At 43.1% G+C, this 14,642-nt stretch overlaps 1 protein-coding gene across 7 annotated transcripts in view; it reads right to left on the bottom strand.

Moving 5' to 3' along the window:
* The window catches only part of TMEM98 (transmembrane protein 98), a 304,662-nt gene that overhangs the window by 175,061 nt on the left and 114,959 nt on the right, over window positions 1-14,642 (bottom strand). For 3 of the 7 annotated variants that reach the window (XM_069238063.1, XM_069238065.1, XM_069238064.1), the window contains exon 2: window positions 3,233-3,331. The exons of 3 other annotated variants lie outside the window; for them this stretch is intronic. The gene's annotated coding sequence lies outside the window, so the exon portion shown is untranslated. Of the gene's footprint in view, window positions 1-3,232; window positions 3,332-6,242; window positions 6,298-14,642 lie in introns of those variants that run through there. One more of the 7 variants, XM_069238066.1, reaches the window with a different exon arrangement.

The raw sequence follows: 14,642 nt of genomic DNA on the forward strand, positions 1-14,642 counted from the left end.
TTGTGAATTGGGCTGTGGTGATAAATTGTGTTGCAAGTGAGTGTCAGTCCATAAGATGGTGCATTAGATGTTGTGAAAGGAAATAGTATCAAGGGATCCAGGGGCCATAATTACATTTATTACCAAGTACTTTTTGAGAGTAAGCTAAAACACAGAATACAACTATACAAACCTTGCATTAGACTTCCAGCATATGGAGGCAAGCCTATCAAACTAGTTTACCATTTTTATGGAGCGTTCGACTAAAAGAACAGGCAAAATGCAGGGAAAATATATGCCTTATGTTGGGGAGATACCATTATTAGCTGGGTTCATTAAAGGGAAATGCAACTAATTTTAGATCCAAATAGTGACCCTTAAATCAAACTAAGTTAAGATGTTCTTATTGAGTCTATCCAAGAGAAAGAAGAAAATTAATTCTTGTTGAAAATGAGTAATTAACTTCCTGAAGTTTTCTGTGATAAATCGGTTGTTTGTCCAGTTATACACACAACATTTTTTTTTTTTTTAAATGTGCTTGCAATATGCGAGATGCTTCCATTTCAGTAAGACAAGGGGTGTTAAATGAGTTTAGAAACTAAAAAAGGAAGGGTCATTTAAGAAGTTGAGACAACAGATTCAGTTTCCTCATTGCATCAGCATGCAAGGCCTCAGAAGATGAAAGGTTATGCATTGATGTAAGATGTGTTAACAAAGCTGTTGTACTAGACATATACTCACCTGGAAATATTTCTGAGATGCTGTCTCGCCTTAAAGAATATAGTTTTTTTCTTCCTCAGACTTCAGGTCTGCTTATTATCAGATTAAGCTTCATGACCAATCTAAAGACTTAACTTTATCATGCCCTATGGAGTTTTGAGATGATAGGGATGCTGATGGGCTCATTTCAGTATTATCAGCCTTTCAAAGAGTGATGGAAAAGGTGTTTAAAGGTATACTAGAGGTAAAAATTTATCAAGAAGATATTTTGGTGTACAGAGTATCAACTAACAAATATGATAATCGGTTGAGGAAGGTACCTGAGAGTTTGAAAATGTGGTCTCACTATCAAGGAGGGTAAATATAAAATTAATGTATAGAGAGTCTGTATTTGGGACATAGGTTAAAAGGAAAGGGATTACACTTTAAGATGATCCAATGGACACAATCTACAAAATGCCTGTAGCAGATAATAACAATTATCTTGTCAAATTCCTTGGAGTGGCAGAATACTATAACAAGTTTATTCCTTGATTTGCAAATGATGAAAGAGGAGTTGTTATTCATTCAGTATGACATGGAATTTGTAAGCTTGACTTTGAGGTGTCATATTTTCAAGGTGTAAGCAGTAGGGTTGTTGATTTATTATTCAGACTGGTCAGCAATGAATTGGGTCGCAGTGATGTATTTGTTGATGACATGAGTGACCTGGATGAATACAAAGTATGTGAAATCTCTAGTGGAGTTGTAAGTGAGGAGGCATGGAAGAGATTGGGAGCTCAAAATGTGACTATACATGAATTATCTAGCCTCATCAACAATGATTTGATGTCTAAGGGAAGTGCTTGTTTGGAGTGCAAGAAAGCTTAAAAAATGAGAATGCGCTGTCGATGCAACAATACTTTATACTAAGAGGGTCAAAATTGATACCCACAAAGATAATCAGAAAGCCACTGATAGAATTAGCCCACCAATGTCATTTAGTGATCAGTAAGACCAAGAACAAGCTTAGGATGCATTTTTGGTCTCCTAAGTCTAGATATTCAGATAGAAAGATTGGTCAGATATTGCATAGAGTATTTACAGAGTGCTAAACTTAAAAAAACTAGAAAACAACCAATGGTTGTAAGATATTTAACAATCAAGCCGTAGGAAGTTGTAGCTTTAGACATTTTGGGTGCAATGGCCACTAAAACCGACCAACAGTAGTTCTTATTGATCAGCTACTATCATTCGCAGTGTGACTGAGATTCGCAACACAATTGCTTCCTTGAAAGAGGTTTCCAACAGAGAAGGACTACCAGACACTATTAGCATTCAGCTACCTAGTTTCTTCTAGGATGATACCTTTTTTGAACCTGAGAGAGGGATTAAACATACAAAGTGTACTCTCCATCACCCAGACGTTAATAGGATGGTAGAGAAATTTAACAGGATGCTCTACTCAAATAAGTGTTTCAGATTGCAAGGATGAGTGGATAGGTTGGACAGAGAAGGTAGATTTCTAGAGCTGAAATATACAGGTTAACTTCCCACACATTCACAAAAAGAGTTACTTTTGAACTGTTTAGAGGGAGAAGACCCCACTTTTTGGTCAATCTAACTTGAATGAATAATAAAGGGGTTGGGTCTAGTCCATTAGATAAATGGAGAGACAAGGAATGTGAGAACAAATTGTGAGCGGAAAAGGAAATGTGATCAGAAACATACACTACAACATATTAAAGTATCCTCTGGTGATTTTGTTAGGATTACATTTTCTGCACTTTTACAGGTAATCAAATTATTTTGCAATTCTGTGAAAATGGAGGACAATCACATTTGATATTTAGGGCAGGTAGTGGTTATTTATAAAAAAATGAATGACACAATTCTGTCAGACAAGAGCCAGATGGTGAAACAAGTAATGCTCGGAAAAGAAGAAGTAGAGGACTGAAGACACCTAGACATTTACAGGATTATTGTTGTGATGGATGCTACTTTTGTATTCCTTTACTTTAATATGTCATTAAATGTCTTAGATTTTTTTTTTACTATTTAAATAGTAGCTAGTACTTTCGCCAACATATAAGGAGAGAGGTGTGTAGTATCTTTCATATTGTTTTGCACTGTGTTGTAATGTAGTAGTTAGAATGTTGGAAGCAACTGGTGTGATGCCTTGTGATGTGATGAGGAGATGAGAGTTGGGAGCCCAGCACAACAGATGCTATAAGAGGAAGATGCATTATTCTCACTATCTTGTAAAGAAAGATACTCCTGAAAAATATTGGACCTGGAGTCTTTGCTGTCTACTTCAACAGATTAACTTCATTACAGGGTTGTAGTGCATTAATGATCACTCTAAGGCACCAAATATTTAGCTTGATGAACGTCCAGTAATTCAGTAACGTGGGCATGGTGAGTGTCGATTCATTCACAGCATGTCCTTCTTGGTCTACACTGCCATTACACTGTGTTGCTAGCTTATCTGTACCCACACTAACATGTGTCCAGTCTTCCTGGCAATAATAACTGTTTTGATTTTTTTACTTACCCTGTGTTTTCCAGCTTGTTTCTTCAAAGAGATTAGAAACCTTCTATGTACTCTTCAGTGGCATTGTAGTTGTTTCACAACACTTAGTAGACCAATCCACTGCACAAAAGAGAGACATTCCTGATTACATAGACTAAAATGCTTTGTTTTCCTTCTAATAAACTATCAATAAACATGTTCCACATAAGTATTACAAACGTAGCAGGAATGGAAGAGAATATCCAGCACAGTAACCCTCCCACAAAGAAAGGCCAGTAATCAGAGCAAAAAAATAATTTTAATGTGCTACCACAGACAGCCCCTTGCTGCAAAGAGGTGCATCCAGATACACTGCCAAAGCAGAAACTGATACACTATGCAATAAATGTCTAGTGCACACACAAAGTTTCAATACATTCAATCGAAACCTAATTCAATAGCAATAAAAACGAATTTATTGACCATATTCTTTTACTTGTAAAGCATCACCAATGAAAAAGTATTTCTTGTAATATGTGTATGGTACAAAGATATTCAATAGGACAAACAAATGAATGATACATGTGTAATGAACAAATAGACTGTAAAGATGAATCTATTCCTATTACAGGGTAATATGATCAACATGAAATAATATGCCCAGTTGTCCAGTGGGCTACATGTCCTTGGACAACTGTGCTTATGATTACATGTTGAAATGGAGGGCGCACTAGAGCGCAGCACAAGATTGCTGCGCTTTAAAAAGCTCTGATGGCTGATGCTATTACCCGTACATTTAATTAATTTCTGTACAGAAATCTCCAATACCTGAACAGCTTTCTTTTGAGAAGCAGAGGCAGCCATGTGGACCCAATGAAAGGAGGGGCACAGTGCAGAAAACCAGGAAGATTCACCTGCTGTGTGGCCCAAGAACAATGGAGAAGAATGTGGACTGAGGAGATGCAGATTCTCACATTGGAGACCACAGTGCAGGCTTGGACAACCAGCTGTTGCAGACTACCCTGGTCTTGTGAAAGAGCATTGTGGATTACTCAAAGCCAACTCTGCACTGAGCGCCGTAGGAGACTGAAGGACGAAGCATCCGGGGCACTACACCGCCACGTGGAGGCACATCTTACTGAGCCCCAGGCTATCCCACGACTCAGGCTGCACTGGTTATTGAGGTGTAAAGAGAAGACCTCTGCTCTCTCCTCCATTAATAACAAAACTGTAACAAGCATTTGCAATGCAATAGGTCTCGATTTGCTTGAGTTAGAGCTTTTGGCGTTGTAAAGGCATAACTGGACTTTTCTTCTCACATAAATTGGTCAACTCTGCGGCATAATTTGGTCCTCTCTGCCACATAATTCCAGTGGCCCTGCATATAACTAAAGCACTTTCATTAACCTTTTTCCTCTATCTGCAGCAAAAAATGAAAATATTGCAATTGTTTATTATATTTATGTTATTATTTTGGGGTCGACCTATAAAGTTCTGCTCATTTATACCACTCATCCCACCAGTATCACTCTAAAAAGTGCCTTCAGTTTTGGGTCCTCTTTATGGTCACATTACATGACCTTTAAAAGTACCCCTTTCCCATTAAGAATCTGCCCCCAGCACAGGGAAGTATATTTCATATTTATGTAAATTTTTCTCTCCATAAAACAAATAACGATTCAAGAGATCAGGGCTTAAAAAATGCAACATGATTGGAATCCTTCTAAAATCAAGGTGTCCTCTTAAAATAACTGCTCGTTTAGGAACAGGGTCTGTGGTGCAAACATGCCTTTGTATGAAAACTAAATCTGTTTTCATGCTAAAGTACGATTCATTGTTTACACCCTGTTTGAATTACATTTTCTTCTGTTTTGCTTCCTGCTTGCAGACAAAAGCCCTTTAGCAGCATGTCAAATGGCCATGCTATTAATCGGAGTAAAACTGTAACCGATATTAATAAACAAACAAAAATAAGTGAATGAAAACCAGCAAGTTAACTTTTCCAAAGTAAAAAGGCGAGGAGATGCACCCAGGTGTTGCAGTTTTAATAGCTTTCAGCCATAAAATCTGCTTATTATGCAGCAGATGGTGAGCTATGTGAAAGTATGGCAAATTCATATTTGTGCATGCGCTGTGGGATCACATACGTTCAGATGTCCTGGGTCTCAAGGCATATTTGTGCAGTTCTGGGTGCATCCCTCTGTCTAAAGTGTTGTATATTTGTGTGCCAATAATGGGGCAATCGAGCCTATGTCCTACCAAAACCTTCTGCCTCAGGCTCGCTCACCCTTCCCACATGCTGCAGTGTTACTAGAAGTACTGTCACCCCACCCCCCCACACCACTTGTCATTGCTTCTCCCTTCCTATATGAGGGCTATATTCATTGCTCTTGATGGGAGAGTAAGCAGCAGACACAGTAACAATAGAAAATGTCTCACTCGCTACTGAGGACAGAGCACAGACAACGTTCTCCGTCAGGTGTCTACAGTCAGACTCAAATGGGAGAGGGCAGGTTGTGTAGTTTGAGACACCCTACATCACACCATGCCCCTGAGTATCAGAACAGTATGACAGATCTGCACTTGACTTCCCACCATCACATCCCTAAGACCCCTGGACACTAAGGTGAGGTGGGGAAAGCTGCTACTTAACTGAGAAAACAACATTTGTGTCCGCGCTATACCATCGCCGTAGTAAGCAGTAGAGATACTAGTTCGTGAGTCATGATCATCGTTTTCAATATGAGTGTTAAAAAAAGTGTGTGGGAGGGGAAAACATTGGCCAAAGCTAATATATGAGATGTTATTAACCAAAACAGTTATTGGCTGGTATCAGCAACATATTCAGAACATTTTACAGCATCGTTCCTAATCAGAAAGCAAGAGTTTATGGTAAGCACGACTATCTATCACAGCAACAAAATTGTGTCTCTCCTTGAACACCGTTCTACAATCTGTGATCTACACAGGAAACAAGTTTGTGCTATTTGAAACTTAAAAGCGGCACGGCCACCACAGAGCATGAAGGAGAGACAAAAACAATGTGATGTACCTGGTAGTAATGCGAAGCGCTCAAATACGCTGATCGACTTCACGCTTTCTAAAACTTCTAAGTGCAATGGCTGTCATGAGCATGAAAGAGAGACAAAAAAGGAAAAAGGAGTTTGTCTACAGTAGAACATATCGGCAACTGGATAATTATCCTTGTAAACAGCGTCGGTCCCCAAGGCGGTAAGAAACCAGCCTCAAGGAAGGACAAACGTAAACATTTACCAACAACATCAAGGGATTTTTTAAAGGCTAGCCCATGAACAAATCAAAGTGATAGGCGTGAGGTGGGCATTGTGACACCTCACAGGAACACGTCAGAAAGCAGTGCTTGTGGGCTGCTGCGCTCAACCTAAAAAGGTTCTCCCAGCTGCTCAATGTGATGCAGAACTTGTCCCAGGCTTGCTGAATTGTTTTGGCTACCCAAGCTCAAAACACTCCCACTGTGTTCGATGCACTGTAGGCACTATCAGATGCACCCTGAGAGCCAACTTGTCTGAACATACACCTGATTACCCTACTAGAATTTCATTAAATGGCACGGATATCCTGATAATAAAGGCACACACCACCAAAGTGCTTAAGGCCCCATTTTAGGGCACAGGGGTTAGTGGGTCATAATCTCAAAGCTGGTATATCTGAGCACTGCCACCTAGAAAAAGGAAAAGCAACTATAATCACCAAATGGGTAGATATAACATTAATCGTAATCAGCATGGAGAAAATAGATACTATGCAAGGCCGGCTCACCTCTGAAGATCGGAAGAGTGCTTTTTCTCAGGAAAGTATGGAGCGTGTGCCTAACTGGGATGCAGAGACCGATGAAGCTTGGGTCACAGCACCTGGTCAGCCATGGCGGGAAAAAGTCTACTGTTGGAAAGGAAAAGTAGCCTGTGTTCTATAGACTCCAAAAAAGACTGGCTAATTCTCAGGCTGGATGATATGAAAGACAGACAGCCTAAACAAACAACACTCTTATTGAGATGGCTGAAAAAAGAATATGGGATCTTGATGACGACACAACAGTGCATACTATGGCACTAAAAGAGGTCACCTGAGAACTGGAGAAATTCAAGTTCAAAAACAAAAACTTGGAAGCAATGTCCCATATGAGCAACCTTTGCAAAACTAAGATCCCGTAATCCATAGTAATGGGATGCATAGAAAACGTCATAAACCAATGTCTGATAGTGAAATTTGCTAGGGAAAACTTATCTTAAGTTTTTTTTGTGAAGAGAGCTCACCTCGTGCTAGGGCCTAGGCAATACTCCGCAACCTATATTGCTAAGCTACTCAACTACAGCGACTGGGACAAGATATTAGGTATGGCTAAAGAAAAGAACATTATCCAGCATGCTGGAATGGCTTTCTCCTTCTACCTTGACTTTTTATGTTTTGTTAAAGCAACTTTTAAAGCAGATGATTACCCAGAGGTGTCTTGGCACTAACTCTACTAAACATGTTCCTTATTGGATCACACCAATTGAAGTTCTGTTTCAAGTAATCAGGGTTCGCATCGTGCAGTGCCTTGTAAGCCATTCATAACGCCTTAAACCGGATTCGTTGTCTGATTGGAAGCCAGTGTAATTTGTGAATGGCTGGTGAAGTAGATTTAAATTTGGGGATATTTGATTTCAATCAATCAATCAATCAATCAATCATAACATTTGTAAAGCGCACTATGTACCCGTCAGGGTTTCGAGGCGCTGGGGGGGGGGGGTGAGCTGTTAGCGGTCGAAGAGCCAGGTCTTGAGGAGTCTCCTGAAGGCGAGGAGGTCCTGGGTCTGGCGCAGTGAGGTGGGGAGAGAGTTCCAGGTCTTGGCGGCGAGGAAGGAGAAGGATGTGCCGCCGGCGGTCTTGCGCTGGATCCTGGGGACGATGGCGAGGGCGAGATTGGCAGAGCGGAGTTGACGAGTGGGGGCGTAAAAGTTGAGTCTGGAGTTGAGGTAGGTAGGTAGGTCCGGTGTTGTGTAGAGCCTTGTGTGCGTGGGTGAGGAGTTTAAAGGTGATCCTCTTGTCCACGGGGAGCCAGTGGAGGTCCTTCAGGTGAGGGGAGATGTGACATCGGCGGGGTATGTCAAGGATCAGGCGGGCGGATGCATTTTGGATACACTGGAGTCGTTTGATGTCTTTTGTTGGGATGCCTGTGTAGAGTGTTTTGCCGTAGTCAAGTCTGCTACTGACGAGGGCTTGGGTCACCGTCTTTCTGGTTCCTGTTGGGATCCACTTGAAAATTCTGCGGAGCATTCGAAGGGTGTTGAAGCAGGAAGAGGAGACGGCGCTGACCTGTTTGGACATGGTGAGGGCTGAGTCCAGGATGACGCCGAGGTTTCTTGCGTGGCTGGCTGGGGTGGGTGGGGGTCCGAAATCGGTGGGCCACCAGGAGTCGTTCCAGGCCAAAGGGGTGCGCCCGAGGATGAGGACTTCCGTCTTGTCGGAGTTGAGCTTCAGGCGGCTGTTGTTCATCCACTCGGCGATGGCTTTTAGTCCCTCGTGGAGGTTGGTTTTGGCGGTGAGTGGGTCTTTGGTCAGGGAGAGGACGAGCTGGGTGTCGTCGGCGTAGGAGATGATGCTGAGGTGATGTTGGCGGGCCAGTTTGGCGAGGGGGGCCATGTAGACGTTGAACAACGTAGGGCTGAGGGAGGATCCTTGGGGGACGCCGCAGATGAGGTTGGTGGCTTTGGAGCGGAAAGGGGAGAGTCGGACTCTCTGGGTTCTGTCGGAGAGGAAGGATGAGATCCAGTTGAGGGCTTTATCCTGGATGCCGGCTTCATGGAGGCGGGTCAGTAGGGTGCGGTGGCAGACTGTGTCAAAAGCGGCTGATAGGTCGAGGAGGATTAGGGCCGAGGTTTCGCCGTTGTCCATTTGGGTTCTGATGTCATCTGTGGCGGCGAGGAGAGCAGTCTCGGTGCTGTGGTTTCGTCTGAAACCGGATTGAGAGGGGTCTAGGATGGAGTTGTCTTCGAGGAAGTGGGCGAGCTGTGTGTTGGCGATCTTCTCGATGACTTTTGCTGGAAAAGGGAGGAGAGAGATCGGTCGGAAGTTTTTGAGGTCGTTGGGGTCAGCCTTGGGTTTCTTGAGGAGGGGTTGGATTTCTGCGTGTTTCCAGCTGTCTGGGAAGGTGGCGGAGTCGAAGGAGAGGTTGATGATCTCGCGGAGTTTGGGGGCGATGATGGCGTTGGCTTTGTTGAACACGTGATGAGGGCATGGGTCCGTGGGGGAGCCTGAGTGGATGGTGTTCATGGTTGTTATTGTTTCGGTGTCGTCCACGTGGGTCCAGGCGGTGAGGCGGCAGGCGTCTGTGGAGATGTCAGGGGTGGGGTCTGGCGGCGGAGTGGCGTTGAAGCTGTCGTGGATGGTTGTGATTTTCTGGTGGAAGAAGGTGGAGAGGTCGTCGCAGAGTTTCTGGGAGGGCGGGATGTCGTTGGAGTTGGCGTTGGGGTTTGAGAGTTCCTTCACGATGCCGAAGAGTTATTTGCAGTCGTGGGCGTTGTTGTTGATGCGTTCAGTGAAGTGGGCGCGCTTGGCGACTCGGATCCGTTGGTGGTGTTCACGGTTGGCGTTTTTGAGGGAGGCGAGGTTGTCGGGTGTGCGCTCTAAGATCCACTTCTTCTTGAGCTTCTGGCAGAGGCTTTTGGAGGCGGTCAGTTCGTCTGTGAACCAGGCTGGTTTTTTCTTTCCTTGGTTGGCGGTGGGTTTCTTGAGTGGGGCTAAGGTGTTGGCGCAGTCGAGGATCAATTGATGGAGGTTGATGGCGGCAGTGCTTGGGTCGGTTGAGCCGGGTGGAGGGTCTTTGATGAGGGTGCTGGTTAGTTGGTCTTGGGTGATTTTTCCCCAGCGGCGGTGAGGAGGTCGAGGGATGCGGTGATTTTCGTATAAGAGAAGTGGACGCAGTGATGGTCGGTCCAGTGGAGTTCGGAGGTGTGGCTGAAAGAGATGTGGTTGCTTGAGGTGAAGAGGGGGTCAAGAGTGTGTCCGGCGATGTGGGTGGGAGTGTTGACCAGTTGACGGAGTCCGAGGTTGAGGAGGTTGGAGGTCAGAGATGTGGTGTTGACGTCGTTGTTATTTTCCAGCTGGTAGTTTAGATCTCCCAGGAGGATGTAGTCTGGGGAAGCGAGGGCGTGGGTGCTCGCGAGGTCGGCGACGGTGTCGCTGAAGGGGGCTCTTGGTCCTGGAGGGCGGTATATGAGGGTACCTCTGAGGGTCGTGTTGGGGTCTGTGTGGATCTGGAAGTGGAGGTGTTCGGCTGTCTTGAGGGTGTCGTCAGTGTGGGTGTGGATTTTGAGGGTAGATTTGTGGGCGATGGCTATTCCGCCGCCGATTCCGTTGGTTCGATCTCTTCTGGTGATTTTGTATCCCTCCGGTATGGCGATTGCGATGTCCGGGGCCGAGGAGTCGTTCCACCAGGTTTCGGTAAGGAAGGCCACGTCAGGGGCGGTGGTGTCGAGTAAGTCCCAGAGTTCGATGGCGTGTTTTCCCCTTAAGACACCCTGAAGCATTTTGTAATGTTTGGAGTTTGTTCAAATGTTGTTGCTGCATATTTAAATACAGGCCATTTAAATAATCTATTTTTAAGAGTACCAGAGCTATTACAACTGTTTTTGTGCATCAGGGCGAACGTAGAGGAGGATTTTATTTTATTATCCTCAGGGTGTAGAAAGAGGATGAGACAACTGCATTTACCTGATCCCCAAAGTGAATTCATTATCCATTTAGACTCCTAGATTTCTTGCCTTCCTTGCAAGAGTAAGGAGGGGTCCTAATTCCTCTGGCCACCAAGGTGGGGACCAAAAAGAAATCTGATTGCCGAAGAGGTTGACATCTGTCTTCCTAGAAATTAATTTCAAGCAGTTATTATTCATCCATTTACTGACAGCCAACATTCAGTAATGGAATCTTGTACCTGTGTTGTTATCAATGGTACACATGAAAAGAACGATTTGCGTGTTATTGGCATACAATGTTAAAGCAAAACTGAAGGATCTGATCAATGTTGCCAGCGAAGTTACATAAACGTTCAACAATGTTGGACTAAGATAAGACCCCCGAAGGATCTCACAGGGCAAAGAAAAGGTTCCCAAACTAATTGTTCTAAGGCCAATGTTTGCTCTCAACCAGAGATAAAAAAAAATCTTAAAAGGGCATATGTGGCACCCTTGATCCCGATGCCATGGAGACTGTCAATCAGCAAATTGTGATTGACCAAGTCAAAGGCTGCAAATAGATTGAGTAAGACAAGGGCATCACTCCCTCCCTTTTCAAAAGCACCCCTTAACTCCTGGCAGTTTTGATGCAGTGGTCACTTCTGAATCAGAACTGGGTGGGATCCAGAAGATGGTTATTCTGTATGAAATGTGCCAGCTGTTGATTCATGGCCTTCATCCAGACTGTGCGTAACGCTAGGAGGAAATTCATGCCAGTAAAAAGGAAACTGTAGAAACATGACATTCACTATGTCATGCTTTACACAGACAAGCTTAAATTCAAGTTGAAAGGGCACTTGTACATCTCAGACCCAAATGAAGTTTCCGTATTCCTGAAAAATAAGACACCACTTTGATGGAAAAAAAATTCAACCTGTGCCATCGTGAGGGATCATCCTCTTAGAGGTGTTGAATAAGACTTTACAATGAACATGGCTGCGCATTCAGTGGCTGAGCTATAACTTCCCATACTCGAAAGACCCAGTGAGTGGTTCAGAAGTCAGTGCACCTTTCTGTCTCTCATACGTAATACACTGCTTTGTGAGCATATGATGTCACCATGGTAACACATGGAAGAACACATGGCAGAATACTACGTTTATAGTCCTACATAAGCAGCAGGGACATGGAATTAAAAAAAATATCTACTTGTCCATGAGACAGGTTGATTCTTAAATCTACTGGTCCTGTAAAAAAAATCTACTTATCTATTTGGTGCAATGTAGTGCGGCAACAACTTATGGCAGCAATCTCATTATGTAAGAGCTCTGATAATAGCCTCTCTGATCATGCCAGGGCTAATACTGTAGTAGGGCTTGAATACCTGCAATTTCAATCCCTACTGTAGCAATTTCCTTATTTGGTTACCTTTCTGCAGATCTACATCCTGGGGCTAGAGGAAACAGTGAGCAATAGTTTCAGGACTGGAATGCCTTTGAGTCTTCAAACCTACTAACTTGCCTGTTTTAAGAATGTTCACTAGCTCTTCTCTAATCTTTTCCCATACTGAAAGGTTGGAAATTTACTCCTGGCAATGGCAGAAGTAGAAGTTCTTCCAGGATTAGGGAAAAAAAAGTAGTTGGAGTCAACATAAACTTGTAAACACTCAATAGATTTTCACATGAGCAAACCTAAACATGCATATTTGCACCTGCTAAAATAGAGTTCACAAATATTTTCTAGGAGTACGATTTCCTGGTCTACTTCTGTAAGTTCTAGTGAACTTGTGAAAGCCACTAATTCAAAGGCATATCAAAGGTGCACTTTTGTGACTTTCTTTAAGAATTGGGTCCCTAATTAGGCCTTGCGTTGATCAAGACATTTTGTTTATATTAAAATTCTATTTCTCTCTCTCTATCTATCTATTGGCTGGCTTTACTGTGAGTGATCGCATTCTGCTGTTCCGCAAGGAGCATATTGGCACACAAAGTAGTTTTGTTCAGTGCCAGGAACTACTGTCGCGATCAGTGGAGTAACAAAACTGGAGGGGTCCACTCTGCAAAGAATATGGTGGGCACCCACCTGCCATACTCACTCAGGGTAGGTGGTGTCCTGAGAGGGTCCCCTGGAGCCATGGGCCTTTGTTATACCACTGACGGCAATGTGTGCTTTTTGAGACTCAAACATTTTGTTTTGCTTTTTGCCAGTGTTTGTTACAATGATGAGGGCCTGGCAGCTCCCATAACAATAAAACCATGTCAAATCAAGGCATGCATTGATGAAACCAAAGACTCACAACAAATGTCGGATCAGTTGGCTTTGCCAGTGCTTGTTTATTTTCATGCTTCCCATAATTTTGTTGAAAATGGTTACACTGATTTCCCATTGGGAATATATTTTGGAAATACTAGCATGCATCAACACATTTTACTAAAAGACGCTTCAAAGAAATAGAAACTAAAATCTCACAGTAGCGAAACATTTGTTTCCTACTTGCATTTTTTTTCCAGAACATTTTATTTTGAAAGCAAACAATCAGCACGATTTGCTTACAAGCTTCTGCAGACATTTGCATCTAATCAGAGTGCATTCTGGGAGCATTACACTCAGCCTCATATCGTGAACCTTTTCAAATGTTTGTACACTTTTTTTTTTTACCGGAACCACTGTGAGTAGTGTAGTGTACATTTATTTACAGCACTCACCCTAATAAGGGTTTTTCATTAATGAACCATAAATATAAGTTCGTACACCATTAACATATGGACACACATATTACCTCAACTGCAGACAGTCCCCTCTCTGTAAACTGGCAGCCAAAGGGTTTGTGCTGCAGGGGGTTGGGGCTACTTGTTCCAAGGACAAAATAAACATGAAAACTTGTTGCCCTTGAACCCGAACAATATGTCCCAGGCATCAGGCTAAAGGAATTCCACATCCCTGATAAGCACTAAACCTTCTTTGCCTGACTATGCCAAGATTTGTGTCTTGGCAAAAGGTACCACTTAGTTTAAACGTGTATGGTGTGGAAGTTGGGTCAGTATAGAAATTGTAGGGAAGCTCCCATCACCGGAGTTATTGGTTAGTTCAAGGGAAAATCACTGTGAAATTCAGGCATGGTGGGGATGCTGGGAGTTAAATGTTCGAGGACAGGCTGCATACACACTGGTTAAGCTTAAATAGGTGTCATATGAAATTTTAATATTGGTCAGACCTAGACAGAGCTCAAGAAGATAGTAAATGCTTCGACAGGTGGAACGGGAGGAATGTAGAACTCAAGTTTATGATATGGAATGTCAGAGGGCTAAATAACTCGAAAAGGCACACAAGGTCAATATACAATACAAGATAGCCAAAACGGGGGCAGTCATCAGTACTTTGCATCTAACTCCACTTCATCAAGACGCAGGGCCACAAAGATTAAATAAACTAAATTTTAGGCACCTCAATATAGTTCAGGACAATGAATGCCACTATATATGGAAGCAGAGCATGTTAAACTGAATAACTCGTACTGGCCTAATTATGATGACCTATAATTCTTTGCCCATATTATGATAAAATGCACTGCTTTGAATCCTAAAATGATTATGTGGGGTGGTGTCCATAATCTCACACTCCATACACAACTAGGAAGCACTGAGGGAAGTCCTAAGTGGCAGATGAAGGCTAAAGAAGTGATCCTGAACATCATGCAACATACTGGCCATTCTACCAGTCAGGATTACACATTCGATTCTGCAGTACATGGCATGTCATCT

The sequence above is a fragment of the Pleurodeles waltl genome, chromosome 6 (assembly GCF_031143425.1).
Source record: "Pleurodeles waltl isolate 20211129_DDA chromosome 6, aPleWal1.hap1.20221129, whole genome shotgun sequence".
Taxonomy (NCBI): domain Eukaryota; kingdom Metazoa; phylum Chordata; class Amphibia; order Caudata; family Salamandridae; genus Pleurodeles; species Pleurodeles waltl.